Genomic DNA, 18,324 nt, shown 5'->3' on the forward strand with positions numbered 1-18,324 from the left:
AACATCGGTACTTCAATGTTAATTTGAAAGGGCACTTGTTGCACCATCATTATATGATCGAAAATTAGTAACTGGAATAAGTAATTTTTAACTGCGTATTAACTTTGAACCTATGCTAGCAAATATATCAGCCATAAGCGGCAGGATTTGTTTCTCTCATTTTCTTTTCTAAAGCAGAGATATGCAAATTAATGAAACTGGGACAAGTTCTCAACTTTCAATGGATGAACTTAACTCTAACGATCAAATTTTGTCGCCTGGTTGTGATTCTGTAACAAATGGGCCGGTTAAAAAAATCGTCGACATAGACAATATTATTGAAGGAAATCAATCTGAATTAAACTTAAGTCCTAAGAACGCTGCAGAAAGCAACTTGGTAAATAGTACCAAGAAAGCGGCGGAAAGCAATTTTGTAAGTAGTTATCAAGTTAGGCCTAATGGTATGAGCAGTAAAAAATTATAAATTTCCATCTATAGAAAGTGAAGGAAGCCGTTCTTAATCATCCCCAAGGGAAAGAATTATGTGCTAATCTTAGTTCTGATCATATATCCTTAAAATCCAGAAGACTATTGTGTAGGATCATGGTGTCTTATTTAATTGAAAAATTTGGTCAAAAGTAATTTGTCTTTTACGGTAACGTTTTTAATTGATAATATATCATACTGAAACACTTCACAGCCCGTCACCTACATTGAAAACAGAACTTTCAAAGTCTATAGTCAGAGAATTTCCTAATTTTGAGGACAGAGATCATCTTGGCCATGTTAGTACTTCAAACGGTTAATTAAATTACTTCTTACAATTACTACAATATTTTCACTCTAGTTGGTCTGGTTCTCTCGTGGACAAAAACGCCCAGCGACAGGCTATATAGATCGAAGAGCGCTTGAGAAATGTTAGGAAGAAGCTCAGGAAAAACAGTATTACGATAGATGAACAACAACCAGACATGTCAGCAACCACATCCGGGTTGGCAAAAATATGTGGTAGGTGTTTATTAAACATGCTAAAATATAAATAAATTAAGAATGTAGTACCGTTGCAATCTAACATTGAAATCATTTGTGTTGATTCATTAAGAAAAATACCATTCTATTTCCAATTTTCAGAACTACCTCAAATTGAGCATGAAGATGAAGGGGAGGTAATGATAGACTGGCTTAAAGCCAACACAACGCCGTATTCCCAAGTAAAGGAATATATGAAGATGACTGCCACTTTGAGACAAAAATGGATAAAGTCCCATCCAAATTCTAATATTGGGGAGATATTTTTGGAATTTCCTCGTTTGAAAGACATACCTGGCATGGTGGGTCCATTTTTCGCACTTTTTTTAAAAACTTATTTTTTAATAATAATTATATACTGTATTCGTGGGCTCATCACAGATTGAGCAAGATTTCTCATTATTGTACCCGGATAATTGTGAAAACCTGGTTAACAACTGGTCCAAATACTGTCAAAAAATTAAGCAACAAGCGCTTGTTGACATGAAAGAGATTACCCTCAGGGAACTTAAATTTCTACCACAACAGGATAATAATGGTATATTGCTAATTTGAGTAATTTCCTCGATATTTTTCCTTAAGACCATTAAAAGGTAGCTCATTTTTATATTTGTTTTCAGAGATTTAAGAAAATGCTTGCATTTATGCTTTGCCATACTTGGTACCGTCAAATACGTATAAGGCTGGCAAACGAACAATTAAACCTTCAACAGCTGATGTCAGAAGTGCTTTTATTGTGAATGTTGGGGTAAGGTTCTCACGAGTAATGATAAATATTGTAACTATTTTATATTAAAATCATTTGAAAATTTTTAGGTTGATATTAAAAATATCGAAGAATATGTAGAAAATTCAAAAATCCCACAACCACACATTGTTACGTTTGGGGATCCTCTGTGCCCAACATTATGCTATGTGGTAGTGGAAAAAAATTTTTACTTACGCACATCGCTAGTAAAAGCTGTTGACACTTGTTTTAAAACATTTTATGTAGTTGATTTGGGATATCCCCAACAATGCAAGAGAGTATGGGAGCTGATTCAAGATTCATTTTATAAAATTATAGGAAAAGAAAAAAATGGCGTTAGCAATGTTATAAGGTCCATGAGAAAGGCCTTTGAATGTGAAGTGTAAATGTTATTGTACAATTAAAGTTATCTTTTGTTGCAACCAGTCCCTAATTAATTATAACCCAACTGCGAGGCGATTTCGACCCAACCGCGAGTCGATTTCGACCCAACCGCGAGTCGGTTTCGACCCAACCGCGAGTCGGTTTCGACCCAACCGCGAGTCGATTTCGACCCAACCGCGAGTCGATTTCGACCCAACCGCGAGTCGGTTTCGACCCAACCGCGAGTCGGTTTCGACCCAACCGCGAGTCGGTTTCGACCCAACCGCGAGTCGGTTTCGACCCAACTTCGAGTCGGTTTCGACCCAACTTCGAGTCGATTTCGACCCAACTTCGAGTCGATTTCGACCCAACCTCGAGTTGACAAAATAACCCAACTTAAAGTAAGTGGTTTTTCAACCCGAATTTTGGTTGAATATATAACATGTTCTGAGTCAATTGAAATCAACCCTTTTTCTGGGTAGGGTAAATACGGACCCATGTTTGGGTAGTTTTTTGACCCCATTTGGTTTGAAAACAACCCAGTATTTTTAAGAGTGTACGACACTCAATGAAGAGCACCGAAGGAAAACCGACAGGATGTTCAGGCCAGGCAGTAACCACCGGAGCGGACCGCCTGTCTGGAACTGAGATTCAACTACGAGCTTTTTAACCGCAACAACTTTAATATACGCTATTGGAGCTGGAATTACCGCGGCTGCTGGCACCAGACTTGCCCTCCAATGGATCCTCGTTAAAGGATTTAGAGTGTACTCATTCCAATTACGGGGCCTCAAAAGAGTCCCGTATTGTTATTTTTCGTCACTACCTCCCCGTGCCGGGAGTGGGTAATTTGCGCGCCTGCTGCCTTCCTTGGATGTGGTAGCCGTTTCTCAGGCTCCCTCTCCGGAATCGAACCCTGATTCCCCGTTACCCGTTACGACCATGGTAGACGCGTAGCCTACCATCGAAAGTTGATAAGGCAGACACTTGAAAGAAACATCGCCGATACGAGATCGTGCGATTTGCCCAAAGTTATCCAGAGTCGCCATGGTAAGCGGGCCGAAGCCCGATTGGTCTTGGTCTAATAAAGCGCCCCTTCCCTAAGGTCGGGGCTCTGCTGCACGTATTAGCTCTAGAATTACCACAGTTATCCAAGTAAAAAAGTACGATCTAAGAAACCATAACTGATTTAATGAGCCATTCGCGGTTTCACCTTATTTCGCCATGTACTTAGACATGCATGGCTTAGTCTTTGAGACAAGCACATGACTACTGGCAGGATCAACCAGGTAACAACGAATAACGTTGCCGTCAGTTGACGCCAGTCCCGGGCTACGACCGGCCCGATTAAGGACCGACGAACCGGGTTAAAGGCGTCGTAGAACTGCCGCTTGAAGTGGACGGCTCCAACTTTATCGACGTTAAAAACGAGAAGCCGGGAACGGTTTTCTTCGCTTCTGTTTCTCGATTCATTCACCCGAGGCGATATATTTCAATCGCCGTGTTCGAGCGTGAACGCTGAGGTACTTGGATTTTGCCCTTTACGAGACAAACTCACCATCGAATAGCCATTATTACCAATTGGCCCACCAACGTCGCACCTCCGTTACGAGGACGATCTGAGACTAGCTGATAAAATTACCGCTTCGATCGACGGCCGAAAGTCGGCTAGACTTTCGTACTCGCCAGAAGCTCCGGGAGACGTGACGTATTTCTTTGTTTTTCAATTATCACAAATTGATGCTTGAAATTGTAGGGACAATTTGCATCAATTGATGATTTAAATTGAAACACAAAACGAACACGCTCCACAATAGTAGTGTGGAACATAAGTATTAGGGAAAACTTACCAGTTCGGGAATTTTCAAATTTTTAACATCCATGTTTCCCGAAGCCCGTTAAAAACATGAACTCACTAACGATGAAAAAATTTAATTGACACTCTTTTTTCAATATGCGAAGGGAAGAAGGAGAGAGGGTGTGTTGGTGGTAGGGAGGAGGGGGGATGCTAATGGAATGCGGGGTTAATATAAGTTAACGGAATGAAGTTAAACTTTCATTGACAGTGTTTTATGGTGAGGAAATAAAGTGTAAGACGGCTTACTCACATAACCGCATTAATCTTAATTTACGCCCTATTCCGAGTCCCAGGCATATCATCCACGAAAACTAAAATAAATAGATATGCTAGCTTCAGTTAGAGAATAACAGTTACATTGCTTTAAGTTATGCTAATGTTCAAGAAGTATTTCTGCGTTCACGTAGCTTGATTCATGAAAGTTTTGGGTTACCTAAATAAATAAATATATTTAATTTAAATATAAACAAATAAATAAATATATTTAATTTAAATATAAACAAATAAATAAATAAATAAATAAGTAATTAAATAAGTAAGTAAATGGTTGGTTGAATGAATGAATGAATGAAGGAAGGAAGGAAAGAAAGAAGGAAGGAAGGTAACGGGATTCCTGCTAAAAGGAAGGAAGGAAATAAATAAATGAATAAATAAATAAATAAATAACTAAATAATTAAATAAATAAATAAATACATAAATGCATACATACATACATACATACATACATACGTCTCTATATATTATATAACTATAGCATATATATATGAATGCTCTCAGGCTTCCTAACTTCCCCCCCCCCCGACTTCATATCATACCTAAAATAGAGCGACGATAAGTCAGGTGCAGGATTTAAGAGTAGCAAGCAGGGTGGCATTTTCAAGGAAAGTTTTGGGCTGATAGTAAATAGGGACGCCTAGACCAAATGCGGAACTTTAAGGGGGGCTATCAGGTGGTTGAAGGTAGAGAAATGTCACTTTAAAGAAAAAAAGTGACGCCAGGGAACCTATTAACGAAACTCCACAACTTATTATTATTATCATCATTTTCTTTATAGAAATAAAAAAATAAAAACCTCCCGTAGTTTGTGGACAACCCAAAAAATAAGATTTAAAAACGTTATAATATATAAATAAGGATACCGCAGTTAAGGAACTTGTATATAAAAAAAAACGGTTGTTTGGAAACCCCTACACGAAGTTACAAACCCTCCAGTCAAGGGATGAGTCTCAATAAATCGCAGTATGGTGGCTGCTCTATTAAGTACAACACCCCGACCGGTACCTAGGTCGTCTACGGACGATTTGGTGCTATTACGTTTCTCCGAAGGTGAGAATCTAAAAGCCAAAGCCGCGAACTCTGCAAGCTTTGTAGCGCTTTCGTTAAGGAGGCTTTTTCGCCGAGACCGATGCGTAAAGCGCGTCTCGACTAGCGTAGCCAACAAACGCAAAAGGCACGAACGATATCGTTGCAGCGACTAGACGGGATTCTGACTTAGAGGCGTTCAGTCATAATCCCACGGATGGTAGCTTCGCACCACTGGCCGCTCGACCAAGCACATGTACCAAGTGTCCGAACCTGCGGTTCCTCTCGTACTGAGCAGGATTACTATCGCAACGCCGAGTCAACAGTAGGGTAAAACTAACCTGTCTCACGAAGGTCTGACACCTCTTGCTTAAAACTCTTAAAGTCAAAAGGATCGATAGGCCCCGCTTTCGCGGTCCGTATTCATACTGAAAATCAAGATCAAGCCAGCATTTGCCCTTTTGCTCTACGCGAGGTTTCTGTCCTCGCTGAGCTCGCCTTAGGACACCTGCGTTACCTTTTGACTGATGTACCGCCCCAGTCAAACTCCCCGCCTGACACTGTCCTCGGAGCGGATCGCGCCGAGTCACGAGAGCCCGGCGCTTAGTGCTAGAAAGGTGAACCTTAAGGTTCGCTCTCCGCTTCACCGAGTAAGTAAAGAAACGATGAAAGTAGTGGTATTTCACCGGCGGCCGCGAGCGACCTCCCACTTATGCTACACCTCTCATGTCTCTTCACAGAGTCAGACTAGAGTCAAGCTCAACAGGGTCTTCTTTCCCCGCTGTTTTTGCCAAGCCCGTTCCCTTGGCTGTGGTTTCGCTAGATAGTAGATAGGGACATTTTTGTGATTTATATACCCCCGTTCCGTGAATCAAAGCCACACTCCGGGGGTTATAAGATCGGCCGCTTAACTTCGAAGAGAAGACGGCTTTAGAATATGAACATAAATGAAAGTAAAGAAAGAGTTTGAGGTGCGAATAGACAAATTGGAAAAATGTATATAAGAATAAGAAGCTAGCCAAGGGAACAGAACTCCAGGGAAGTCGAAGATGGTGGTAAGAATTAAAATTGTAAATAAAACTAAATTGCTAAGACTTGTCAGTTAATTGTAGCTAGACGGCAGACGCCGTAGCCAAAAGAGGAGTGACAGTATAGTTGGTACTGAGTTTGCGTAATTCAGTCTCCCTGCGATAGCAGGGACATTGAAAATCGAAGCTGGAATGTGAGATGTTGTATTTCGTTTTACGAAGTGTATTCGACTTGATACAATTTAAACAGGCACGGTCCGAGGACTGGCAATCTGTAAACAGGTGCTTTTCGCCGCACAACGTGCACCATTGGTCGGCAGACGGACATTCGTCCTTCATGTGGCCTAAGAGACCGCATTTAAAACAACGTGGAATGTTAAAGTACTCTTTAACAATATGCCGTGTCCAGCCAAGGTTAACCCGGCGGACCTTTTTGAAGAAATTGAAGGCGGACGGGGTACACTCAATTACCCAATTGACCGTCCCCCCAGCTCCTTTAAGAGCATGCTTAATACTGAGATCGGCGTCCTTGAATGGGACGGAGTTTTGGGTTAACAGGTGACTGATCACCTGATCCTTGGCGAGAGATGAATCCACACCCAAGACCAAGATCTTGGGGTTAGACTTGGATGGTGAGACCGCCTTCAAGGAGGATTGAAGAACGGTCGAAGAAGCTACAAATGTCTTAATAGCCTCAGCACCGGAAGGTGTGCGGCATTTTAAGACAACGCCGTTGTTTCTACAATTTCGGACGTCATCGATCCCGACTCCAAGTTGCGCGGAATCGATGTTGTCCCTAAGCTGCTTTCGAATGTCATCCGATGACGAGTTGCCAGCGCCACTCGGAAACACAAGGACTGTAAAAGCCGTGTCCGGTAAGGGCGGCTGTTTTGGTTTTTTCGACTTGGCAGGTTTAATATGGCCAGGGGGAACTGTCGGAGGAGTAGCAGCCTGGACCTGCGATGGTTTAACCATTTTCTTTTTTCTGGAGACAGTGACCCAAGGATTAGGTGGGTCAGACAGCGGAGCAGGGGGCAAAGGAGGAGAGACCTCCGCCTCCGTGCGTACATCAGAGAGTACGGATAGAGTCTCCTTAAGAAGACCCTCCGTCTGGCTCAGTGTGGAGTGAGATGACAACGCCTGAGAGAGAAGAGATTGCGTCTCCCGCAGTTGTTGGCGAAGTTGGGTACGATCGTCATACATAATGCGTAATTTGGATGTTAGAGACTTGACCTCAGTCTCAAGACGTTGGTCACGTTCTAGTTGTTCGAGAAGGCAATCTTAAACGGGAGCCGGAAGCGGATAGAATGTCCTCTAAAGAGGAGTCAAAACGGGAACAATCGTCCCAGAAATACCTGCAGGAAGATCTTCTAAAAAATCCTCGGTATGTTTCAGGAGATCCCGCGAGCAATCCGCAATGGATACGGTAGTCTCAGAGACGATAGACGTGAGAGAAGTGTTTAAGTCGGTATGTTTATCCATGGTCATGTATTTAAAAAGAAATCGGCCTTACCCGACAGTAGCTGCCGCATTTAAACCCCGCCTGCAGCACGGGGTGGTCAGCCGGGGACAGAAAACCAGTCCCTCGACCTTTGCGGCGGAGCCGGATCCTCCCAATCAATCCTCCAGGCCTCCAGTCAGCTGGGCGAACCATGCCCCCGGTTAATTCCGGGGCCCGGGGCATCCACCCCGGAGACCTCTTCCTGGGATCCTGAAAGGGGACCACCGGCACCCCGCGGGTTGCCCCCCGAAGACCATGGGGGCTCACCTGTGCGGATATTCTGGCCAGGACAGCCGGAATCCGAAGAAACCGCCAAACTAGACATGCAGGGCACCCGCAGTGCCACGACGCCTGGGCGCATGCCGGCTCGACCAAAGCCGGCAGCCCGCGCGCTGGGGAAACCCCGACCGAATAGGACTTCGGATCTCATTCTAAACGGCCCCCTGCATGCTCTCCCATCAGAGAGGAGAGACTGTCAGTATAAATTACTGCCGAGGCGACGGAATTAGTTATTATCCACTCAACGGCACCTTTAATTGCCAACAGTTCGAGGTGAAAAATATCAGTTAAAGGCTCGTCAACGCGGGCTGTGTGATGGTCTATTTCCTCACTGTTTAGGTAGACTACAAAAGCAAATCCTGAGCCAGTGGAGCTTTTCGAACCGTTCGTGAAGATTTCATATCCCTCTGAGGTTGGGGGGTTTTAACATATGGCTGCGAGAAACGATGAGCTGGGTGAATATCCCAGATGTCTAAAGGGTATTCATATTGGCCTCCTTGAAGGGAAACCAAGCCATGCTTCGCTGATTCCCGCAGAGTGTACGACCGGAAAATTGCTGCCTCCTGGCTCGCCACTAGATCAACAGGGATCGTTCCGCACATGATGGTAAGGGCGTCGTGGGAAACGGTTCTGTATGCGCGTGAAACTCGTAGAAGGGCAATACGCTGAATGCGATTTAACAAGGTTATCATAGTCTTATTAGCCTGCTCCTTCCACAAGGCTCCGGCACCATAGACAATCACTCGTTCGAGGGCGCCTTTGTAAATCTGAAGCAGAGCTGCCCCGGACAGACCCCAGTTCGCTCTGGCAAATGTCGCCAGGTCATGGGTAAGTAACGTTATTCTCGTCTTGATCCACTTTAAATGTGGAATAAAATTTAAATGGCGATCAACAATCACACCTAGATATTTTATTTCGTCTGTGTGTTTGAGGGTCTTACCCTCCAACTTAAAAATGGGATAGCGGGGATGCTTTGCTTTTTTCCTGAATGGCGCGTGCTTCGGAAAGGTAAGTACTTGCGTTTTTGTGGTCGAGAACGTTAATTTGTTTTCTGCTCGCCATCCATCAATTATTCTTAAAAGTTCATTACCACATAATTCCAGGTTTTTCCTTGATTGAGCGCTGATCATCAAAAGAAGATCATCGGCAAATGCCTGAGTTTCAGTACCATCAGGGTATGCCTTTCGCAACACGTCATCAATAACTAAGTTCCACAAAAGTGGCCCTAAGCATGAACCCTGGGGGCAACCTCGGTGATGGTTCTAGTAATTACTGCGTCTGGTGTGTACACGCGGGAATTCCGGTCGGTCAGAAACGCTGCGACAAGTGAGTATAGGTTGCTAGGACAGTGTCTTCTTTTCAGAGAATGGAGAATCCCAGGAACCCACACCCTGTCGAAAGCACCCTGTATATCAAGCGAGATTAAAGATGTATATAGGCCCGAGGTCTTATTGGACTCAATTTGCTTTATAGCCTTGAACAGGGCCGCAGCGGTGGAATGGTCGTGTCTAAAGCCGTACTGATTGTCGTGGAGAGGTGCGTTTTTATGTAGAAAATGGTAGAGACGGTTCGTCATTACCTTGTCAAGGAGTTTGCAAAGAAGTGGCATAAGACTAATTGCCAGCAGTGGCGCCGCCAGGGGGTAGGCTGGGTAGGCTACAGCTTACCCGTAAATTTCAGAAGGGCCCCGAAATTAGGTTTCATTAATATTAAAAATACCATTATTACAATGTTTTGATGTAGGCCTACAAGGCAATTTACTTTAGACAAAGTTTCACACGGATGATGAACCTTTTGGCATCTGATTTTTACAATACTCTACAAAATGGGAAGTGGGTTAACACTTTCGTGTTAAAAGTTTATAACTAGCCAGAAAAGTCATCTCGCTTTTTGATTTTTAGCTACATAGTAAGATGTACATCAACGATGAGGCTCTTATAGTTTGATCTGCCCTTTTGTCATTCTCGTAGTAGTTGTAGTAGTGTAAAATTTTTTGGTTCGTCATTGAAGGGACAGTGAATGAAACAGGATTGTGGTGAGGTGATATTTTTCGTTCCTTTTCTACATGGATGGGGATTGTAATAGTAAGTTTAAGCATTTCACTTAATTGTACAAGTGAGGTTAATGATTGTGAATTGTGTTTTACGTTTTCTCGATATATCTAAAGCGAATGAAACGATTATTAGATTGCCTTAATATAATGGAAGGTTATAAACTCTTCCTTTAAAATTTTTCTCACCCGTCGACTATGAGGATTTCACACATTCAATCCCGCTCCTCTATTTAAACATTCAAGGAAATCGAGGTTAACTTTAAATACTGATGGTATATTTTTTGAATGGTCTTAAGGCGGGTTTTATCATGATCCCGGAATTTACGTGTATTTCTCTAGTAAGCGAAAATAATTTTAAAACCAAAGGAAGTATATAGCATCTTTATATATTTAACTAGCTGTTACTCGCGGCGTCGCTCGCGTATAATAAGAACTTCATCAAAATGATATAAAGAATGGGCAGATATTTTGTAGCACCCTAGGAGCGAAGGCACTCGGTGTAGCCCGTCAGCCTGTAGGGACATTTTGTATTTCTTTTCACTCGGACATTATTCCATACAGAAGGGTTTTTAAGTTTTGGCCCGCTATTTAAAAAGATGGCAACAAATCGAACTCAAAAGACCATTCAGCCCGCCTATAGGTTAAAGGAAAGCAGTGCACTGAATGTTTACAAAATCGGTTGAAAAGCGCGGAATTTGTTGCATAGAGATTTTTTTACATTTCTGGGCGCCATTTTTTAAGATGGCGGCGGATTGGAAAGATCTTTCTTAGTACGCGCCTACTACTTATGAGTAACGTTCCTGCTCATTTTCAGCCTTCTAGTGAAGCGATTTGGGCTGGGCGTTGATTATCAGTCAGTCAGTCAGTCAATCAGTCAGTCAGGACTTTTATTTATATAGATATAGATAGATATAGTGTATTACAATTTTATTATAAATCAATTTATGAACGTAAGGATTACGGCCCAGGTAATTATTTTTAGGTCAGGGAAACGAGGGGCTAAACACTTGGATTTTCTGTACTTCAATTAAGGTTTAGGTATGCGTTATTGTGGGGGCTACTCACTTAAGTTTTCTGTTTGTGTCGCACCATTACATTTATAAAAGAAGGTAAATTATTGATGTACAGATTACGTGCAATCATTTTAGCACAGTTAAAGATAGCGCATCGATTGACCAATCAGTCTGATTTTCAGTATTTCAATTAAGGGTTAACTTGTGCGTTACGATTAATCATTTTTGCACCGTTAAAGGGTGCGCAAGTTTCCTATTTGTGTCGCACTATTATAATTATGTCACTGTGTCGCACTATTATAATTATAACAGAAGAAAATGAATTGAAGTTAGGATTACTAGTAATCATTATATCACACTTAAAGGTAGCGCATCGAGGGGCTATTCACTGAAAATTTTTACGATGTGGCTAAAATTATGAGCCCAGCCCTTGGGTCATCTTGTTTGTTTCGCGCTCTTTACCTAATCGTCTTCTCTCCCGTTCATTCTGGTCGTATAAAACTTCGAGGTCAGACTACTTTTGGTAAACCGATTTCTCTTTTCCTCACCACATCGGCAGTGCACAGTGACCTCATAGGGGGCTTAACTGAAAATACCCCTCTCCGACTCCGTGTTTTTATTATTTTTGCAAACAATAGTTTTTATAATAATATGTCTACTTTCTATAATACTGAACTTTAATATATTAAACTTCTCTATATGAATAATAGTTGTTAATTTAATATTATCGACGCTGTGCAACTAAATTTTTCTCTTGAAATTTTAAAAGGGGCCCCCAAATCTTCCTTAGCCTATCTGTAAAAAAATCCTGCCGGCGCCACTGCTAATTGGCCGGTATGAAGTACTTAATTCCGGATCCTTGCCAGGTTTATTTAGAAGGATCAGCTTGGCAATCTTCCAGCTACTAGGAAAATAGCCGTTCATGAAGCAGGTATTAAGCAGGGCCAAGAAAAGGTCTTTCCGATCGATATAGAGATTACGAAAAATTTCTACAGTGAGGCCGTCGTACCCTGGAGCTTTACCACAGGGCAGATGATTAATAACCTCTGAAAGCTCATCCTCCTGGAACGGTACATCATTGTAGCTTAATGGGGGGTGCATGACAGAAGCTCTTATTGTGGCTTGATGACCGTCATCAGAATTAGGGTCGTCATCGGGGAATAGGTCATCAAGGATTGTTTCGTATGTACTAGTAACGGTAGTTGTACTCGAATTATCTGGTCGGCGAATGGAGTGAATGGTTGAAGGATTACGGTTTTTGGATGTCGCTAATTTATAGGGAAGAGTAAATGGATTGATTTGGGTGACTGATGAGCAGTAGTTTGCCCACGAGTCCTGTTTAGATCTTGTCACATGTAGTTTGTATTTGGAAAGTTCTGCTTTGTATAATAGAGCAAAACGTTGTGCATCAGGCGAAGCGCGATACCTTTGGAAGCGACGGCGTAGCGCGCGTACTTGTTTGCGGTGAATGGTCAGTGCAGGTGTCCACCAAGGTACAGCCCGGTGTTGAGCCTTACCGCGGGGTTTGAGGGTAAGATCACATATAGTTTTAATAGTCGAATTGATCATCGATGCAAAAATGTCAATGTCTTCTGGTGTGGAACAAACTGGAATCGGTATGGTCGTGAGCAATTCCGTAGCCTTGGTTGTGAAAAGGCCCCAGTCAGCGGTCTTAGTGCTATATGCAAATGTTTGCAATGTGGACGGGCAATGATGGCGGCTATATTGAAATGTAATGTACCGATGATCACTAAAACTGTCCTCATCATCTAGGACCTTCCAGTTGGTAAGGTGGTCCTGTACATTTCCTGAGAACAGCGTCAAATCAATCCAACTCCTTCCGTTAACCGTCGAAAACGTAGGAGGAGAATGGCGGTCATTTGCTATGAATAGGTCGTGAGTGCTTAAAAATGCTTCAGTTACATCACCTCGGTCGTCGTCAACCGGAGATCCCCAAAGTGCATTTTTGGCATTAAAATCACCGGCCACGATTAGGTTGGAACTGGATGCAGAGCCAATGAGAGACGAGATTATAGCTAGTTCTGAATTTATGTCACCAGATGGGGGTAAGTAAAAAGATACTATTGTAAGTGGCGAGCCTCGAAAGCTTATGGTAACTACTATCGCATTTGCTCGAGCATGTAGTGACACCGCGCCGATTTCCTTGTTTAGGACAATAATCGCCGCCCTACCACCGTCATTGTCATGGAAGACCCTAGATGAAAGTGGGAAGCCGGCAATAGTGCCACCAGAAAGGTAAGGTTCCTGAATCAGCGCGATGTCTATACGCAACTCAAGCAGGCGCTGACGAAGGAGAGCCGTAGCGACCCTAGACTTTCCTAAATTGATTTGAATAAAATTAAGTGAAGTAGGACTATGAAATAGATGAAATGTTGGAACTGGTTGATTATGGGCCATAATTGATGCGCGAACGTCGTAGCTGTACCTCTCGTTGATAACATGGGCAATTATTGTCAACGCTAGAATGGGCTGTAGAGTGATTCGTCTTGTATTTATTGTTCGAATTTGTACAACTTATACATTTTTTGGTAGGGGAGGGACAGTCTCTGTACAAGTGACCCTCGTCTCCGCAGGCAGTGCAGAGGGATACCTGCGAGTCACAGTTGCGTTGGATGTGGCCGAGTCGGCAACATTTGAAGCAGCAAGGAACATTAATGTGTTCAGCTACAATGCAGTTTGTCAAACCAATATGGACCTTTTGTAATTTCATAAGGGCATTGAAAAGGGAAGACGAAGTTTCCACCACCCAGTTTGTGGTATTGTTTCGACCACGGAGAGGATATTTCACACAGATGTCTTCCTTAGTACATGTCAATTGATTTTGGTCGATAAGAGCATCAATGAACTCCTCTTTGGTGAGGGCAGCGTCCGCACCATTTATTAAAAGTCTTGGTTTAACTAAAGAAGGCGAGAGCGCCGTAGTAGTGTCTTTAAGGGCTGTATTGGTAGACAGTTCCGATCGTAGTGCCACTGCATCAGCTTTAGAATTACAGCGGATAACAATGCCATTATTACGGCAGGGGCGAATTGTTTCAACTCCCACCTTTAGTGCCTTGATGTCAACAGACTGTTTAATTTTTGTTGTAAGTGTGGCGGAGGTCTCAGCAGAGTTAGACGCTGCAGGGTAAACTAATACTACTGTATCGGGCGACGTCTGACCTATGGATGTGCTGAAAGGTGCATTGACTGGACGCCCCGGAGAACTTGGTGTAGTTTGTCCATGGGCCAGCATCACGGGTCTGGGAATAAATAAGTTCTGTTGGGCTACACTGGAAAACGTATGAGCCGCTGAAAGGCGGTCCACCTTAGGAAATGTGCTATTTGTTTCTTTGTGCATAAGTAAGGGTTGTTGTCTTTGTTCAGAAATTACGGAGCGAAGCGTCGAGATCGTCTTGTCTTTTTCCGACAAAAGGCCACGGAACTTGGCGGTGGCCTGATGTAGGGAAAAGATTTCGTCTTGCAATTCACCAAAAAGTTCTCTTATATTACCAGCAAGGGCCTGGGATAGCTTTTTCTTAGGATCCAAAAGGATGACTTCTAGCGCCTGCAAAATTAACGAGACTTAGAGAGCGATGCCTCTTCGTCAGAGTCAACCTCCCCCTCAACAATAGCGTCGCCCTCGTCCGCCAGGAGTGAGAAGGAATTGGACAATGGTATTGACTTCTCAGCAGGAAAATTCTTCTGCAGCGCCAACTCAACGGAGGACCGTCGAACAGAATTCTTAGTGGCAATGGCAGCCTCGTCATCAGAATTGTTGGGAGAATTTTCTAAGGAACTCTTAGAACTCGAATTTTGCTGAAATGTGGCCATTGTAAAGTAAAAAAGGGGGGAAACCGGTCTTACCCGGCAGTAGCCGCCGAATTAACCCCCGCAACGGCACGGATGGGCCTAGCCGGTAGAAGGCAAAACCAGGCTCTTCGACTCCAGACTACATCCTGCTCTACCATTCCCTGGGCCTCCAACCCGCTGGGCGAACCATACCCCCGGTTAATTCCGGGTCCGGTGAGTCCAAGCCCCCCGCAGCCCCAAGCCAGGCGATCCTTATTGGCCTAAGGATAACCGGGTACGGGAAATAGCAAGGCAAGGCCGGAACCCGAAAGAACCGCCCCATTCGGTGGACACGAGACACCCGCACTGCCACAACCCCTGGGCGCCACCGGTTTCCCCTCAACCAGCAGCATGCGCGCTGAGAGATCTCGGTCAGAAAGGACTTCGGATATCATCCATTCCGACCTCTCGTGTCACCCAGCCTGCGCGGCCCCCGCACAAAGGGCCAAAAACCAACCCCACAATGACCAACCGGCGTGGGTAGCCCTGCCGGCAACGCTCATTGCGCCCAAAAGAAAGTATGGGAAAGGGTTGGGATGGGATGGTCACCTTGGACCGGTCAAATTCCTCCCCGCTCGCCTGTCCGGCATGTGTGACACTAGCCGGCATAGCCGAGACGGATCCACGGATAGAAGACCGTAGCCCCTCCACCACGACAAGGTGGTGACCGCGGAGGGGAGTAGATAGGGACAGTGGGAATCTCGTTAATCCATTCATGCGCGTCACTAATTAGATGACGAGGCATTTGGCTATTACAAAACTTTATTTTCAGATTTAAAATTACATTCTGAGAAATGAATTCGAAGGTGGAAAGCAAGTCCACCCTCTTAAAACAACCCGTATCAAAAAGGTAAGAAACACTAATTGACCATTAATAATATATTATTTTTTTTACAGATTTAGGGTTGCAGAGCGGGTATTGCCCGTTTAAAGGACCAGTGCCGGACGACAACACTCACCATGACCCCGGATGGATTTGGAGCCGAAGCCCATCATGGTAAGTACTAAAAGTTACTATTTAAATACACTAACCACCAAGTTAAAAATTACACATTAAAGAGCGATTAAAAAGTTCGGTAAGACAATTTAAAATTAAACATTACGAGCAAACGCGCGTTTCATAAACTCTTGATATAGATAATCAAAAATGTCTTGATTAGAATCAAGACTTAAAAAAGTATCGATAAGACTGAGGTTATCACTTGACTTAAGGTTCAGATATTAATTTTTCTTTTTAATTGAAACTTAAAGGCATGCTTAAGAAAAAGCAACGTTCCATTACCGTTTTCCGTTGAAATAACTTATTTTACAGGTAATCAATTTATAAAATTTACTTATCTCGGGTTTTCGGGCACAATTCCATTCCCCCAAAACATTTTATCATTACATTAATTACTTTTGAGAGAGTACGTGTATGACTTTGAGTTTTAAAAGGTTCCCCCATTTGTGCCCGGCATGCTTCGCAGTGGATCAGTTGAAAACAATGGCGGAAAATTAAGTATGGACAGTTAGATTTTTACTTGTAGTTATGCAAAATGATGTAAGGTCTAGTGTACTTCAGTCAACAGTCATACTGTTCATTCTCATAGCTCGGGACATGATTAATGCTACTCACCTATTTCTCTCTCTAGTTTCAAAAAATGGTTAGAGACTATTCAGTGCCGCTGATCGCACGTGATGATATTTCAACTACAGTTTACATCAATTCTCCGTGGTCGTACTATTAGCGGGTTAAGCACTAATTTGTTCTGGACATGTCTCGAAAGGGTGCTTGTTGTAAGTTTTTAAAAAAGTGTTGCCAATGTGCGGGTAATTTCTCACATCGTGGGAAATTTAGGTTTGGTGTTAGGCTCTGTGGGGAAAGGGTAATATTTTTCCAAAATCGATCAAATGTCGGAATTTTCCTGTTAAAGGGTTAATAGTGCAGACTGTGCAATTAAAATTTGTGTATTTTCCAAAATTGTGTCCGGTTTAATAATTTCAAGCGACATTTTGAAATGAATTCGGTGATTTTAAGTTTGGCACTGAAAAAGAAAGAAAGCATATTTTGAGAATTTTTAAGCTTTATAGCATTTTGGAGCGTTTGTACATATTGTCAAACCCATGCGGAGTGATATTCCATATTAAGCTTAGTAGGATAAAAAAGTCCAGATAAATATGACTGTAATGAGTGAAATTTTAAAATGGAAGTGGGAAAATCCACTTTCTAACATTGGCAACACTGAATTGAAAGTTTTGGTCATGGCTAAACAGACCGCTCATTCAGTTTTCTATTGTTTTAAAGCTTATTTTGACACGTTATCTCTCAAAAGTAATTAATGTAATAATAAAATGTTTTGGGGGAATGGAATTGTGCCCGAAAACCCGAGATAAGTAAATTTTTGAAATTGATTACCTGTAAAATAAGTTATTTCAACGGAAAACGGTAATGGAACGTTGCTTTTTCTTAAGCATGCCTTTAAGTTTCAATTAAAAAGAAAAATTAATATCTGAACCTTAAGTCAAGTGATAACCTCAGTCTTATCGATACTTTTTTAAGTCTTGATTCTAATCAAGACATTTTTATTAATATCTGCAACTTCAGTCTTAATTGTTTATTAATTTATTTTAATGTTGAAACCGGGGTTGATTTTAGCCATTATTTCATCGCGTATTGCCTCATACCATAGAATCGGCATTATTATTTAATTTCCGATTCCCTCATACCATAGAATCGTTATTATTAATTTATTCCCGATGGGGGTTGACCAGAAATATACCAGATGTTCCCACGCAGATCATTCTTAAAGACTGTTTTAATGCCATTGTTCCAACAACATTTAAATACGGATATAGCTCTTAACTTTCACGTTCAACATAAATGACTTTAAAATATATCTTATTCTGGCAGTTGGTGAAATAGGCAAATTGTGGTAAACCAACTACCAATAATTTGGGAAAGGTAGCAATATTTTGGTGGAAAAAACATCCAATTTAGTAATATCGTTCTAAATGGGGCAAATTGATAATAATTTGAAAGCAATAACAGGCGCAAATTTAGTGCAACATCGCTCCTTTGGTACTGTTAGAGATTTTCTTTTTTGTGTATTTTTGAAAAAGCTGGCATAAGCTACTTTAAGGTCCGCCCTCGTGTTGACTTCTAGTTGGTTTCTGACTTTGGTATTGAAAAATTGTAGGGTAGAATATTAGGCACCGTGTTTTGGGCAGGCAATGGAACTGTTTAGCTTTAGCATTAAGCATTGGAAATAACTATTTATTTATACTTATGAAATGAATCGTGAAATTACGTGCTGTCAGATATTTAGGTCTTGAGTACAGTAA

The 18,324-nt window shown here is 42.4% G+C and overlaps 1 long non-coding RNA gene and 2 pseudogenes across 1 annotated transcript; 1 reads left to right on the forward strand and 2 right to left on the reverse strand.

Moving 5' to 3' along the window:
* Positions 1–1,636: 1,636 nt before the first annotated feature.
* Positions 1,637–2,178, forward strand: LOC149662743 (uncharacterized). Its single transcript, XR_016368657.1, has 3 exons — positions 1,637–1,756; positions 1,825–1,926; positions 2,003–2,178. It is a non-coding gene; the product is annotated as an uncharacterized LOC149662743 (long non-coding RNA).
* Positions 2,179–2,802: 624 nt separating this feature from the next.
* Positions 2,803–3,408, reverse strand: LOC149662744 (small subunit ribosomal RNA; annotated as a pseudogene; the record flags this gene model as incomplete).
* Positions 3,409–5,179: 1,771 nt separating this feature from the next.
* LOC149662745 (large subunit ribosomal RNA) lies at positions 5,180–6,148 on the reverse strand (annotated as a pseudogene; the record flags this gene model as incomplete).
* Positions 6,149–18,324: the final 12,176 nt, after the last annotated feature.

This window comes from Phalangium opilio, unplaced genomic scaffold (genome assembly GCF_054372755.1).
Source record: "Phalangium opilio isolate 3A_F unplaced genomic scaffold, DU_Popi_V2 ptg000063l_1, whole genome shotgun sequence".
In the NCBI taxonomy this organism is placed as follows: Eukaryota; Metazoa; Arthropoda; class Arachnida; order Opiliones; family Phalangiidae; genus Phalangium; species Phalangium opilio.